Source organism: Myotis davidii, unplaced genomic scaffold, assembly GCF_000327345.1.
Source record: "Myotis davidii unplaced genomic scaffold, ASM32734v1 scaffold1416, whole genome shotgun sequence".
Lineage (NCBI taxonomy): Eukaryota > Metazoa > Chordata > Mammalia > Chiroptera > Vespertilionidae > Myotis > Myotis davidii.
The window spans coordinates 44066-46099 of NW_006287806.1; positions in this window are offsets into that span (position 1 = coordinate 44066).

The window sequence follows — 2034 nt, forward strand, 5'->3', positions numbered from 1 at the left end:
CTGGGACTTGCATGTGGCAATGAGAGGACCCTGTCCTTTTCATTAGTCTGAGGCTTGAACCTGGCCAAAACATTGCACCCGCGCCCCACAGAGAACTTTCCAAACCTGGGGACAGATTTGCGTATCGAAGTTTATGAATCCAATAGGTCACCACAAAACTTCAATCCAAACTTACTCTCCATGACAAAATAATAAACTGTCTAAAGTCAAAGACAGAATTTTGAAAGTATCAACAACAAAAAAAAATTCTGTGGTTACCTGACAATTCTTAGTCATTCTCAGTCACTATAGAAACGAACTTTCAAGACATTATTTCTCAAATATTTACTAACAATGAAGGAGTGGGAATAGAAGTCTAAATACAATGTGTGTGAGGGTGGAAGAGACATTAAATCTAAATATCTAGAACTTTGCTTCCTTTCATAATCACATTTTTTCTTAAAAAGTATCTATGAAATGTGTATTTCACTATGTAATAAATGTTTATTTTAATAAAAAATGTTGTAAGTTATGCGCAGATTAAACTACTTATTTTTCTTTTGATGTTTGAATAACAGTAGTATTCTATGAAAGCATAGATATTAATATTATAGTGTTGAAATACAATGCCTTATTGCTTTTTAAATATTTTATATATTATTTCATATTCATTCACAAGCACCAAAGTCTTTTAAGGAGAAAGGCTTATCCCAATTTATAAAAACTGACCTAGAAAGGTCAGTTCAGTAGAATACAAATTATCTTCTACTGAAACAATGCATCTCTTTGCATGTAGTTTTTGCCATTTATATTGTGGAGTTTTGTACAGGGTGAAGAAAAAGTAGGTTTACAGTTGTGAGTACACAAAACAAAGTTAATTCTTGTAATACTAGAAGCCTGGTGCATGAATTCGTGCATGGGTGGGGCCCAGCTGGCCCACCCTGATGGGGGCCCATTGGGCCAGGTCAGTGAGGGGAGGGACTGCAGGAGTTTGGCTGGCAGACCCCACTCCTGATCTGGGTGGGGAGGGCTGATAACGGGTAGATCCAGCCAGGGTGAGGGGCCATGGGCAGTTGTCCTGCTGACCCCTCCCCAATTGGGGTGGGGGGCCAATCAGGGCCTAGATCAGGCCTCTTGGCTGCCACAGTGTACATCATAGCCACCTGTCATTCCTGTTGTTCTGGTTGATCTGCCGGCCATTCCAGTTGCTGGATATGTATGCGTGTGTGTGTGTGTGTGTGTGTGTGTAATTAGTTATTTACCAAAATGAAGCTTTTTACCCTAGTTTCTGTTAAAGTTTAACACACACACACACACACACACACACACACACACACACACACACAAGAAAGACAGCAGGAGACAAATCAGTTGCACTACATATTGGGAAATATAATTGACTTTGTGTAGTAATTATCGAGTGACATTTCCATCACAAAATCCTCTCAAACCAACACTATTTCAATGAAGAAGAGAAAAAAACTACATAATGACCGATTCCTTTACTGCCTGTCTTCACTGAGATGATGACTTAGAGTCTATTCCTTCTCAATCTTTCAAGGATAAGGAGCAGGTTGTTTTGACTCCTTGCATCCCCTTCTTCCATCCTCAACCCCTTGCTCAAAGTAGTTAGTTGCTCAATAAATATTTGTTCAATGAGTACACTAATTAATTCTATAGCACAATTTATGCAAATGTAAATGGGTATAAATGAGCAAAATGCAGAGAATGATTCAGCTTTGATGGTCCTAAAATAGAGGGCCTTCTAGAATTCAGAATCTGTAATGATATTATAGCATTATGGTTTGCGTATACAAAGATCAATGTCATCAATTAAGAAGCAGTGCCAAGAAAGTAATCTTACTTTCAAATTAGAACTTGAAGGAACAACAAACCCCATTGACATCAGGAACAAGATGTTTTTCTTTTGTGAAAAGTACACTGCCAACCAAATTTTAATGGTATAAAAGTGAATTCCCAGAAAAATGAATTCAATATGTGATATTACACAATTAGAGTGAATTTACCCAGCCTAACTTCTCAGCTTTTCAGACT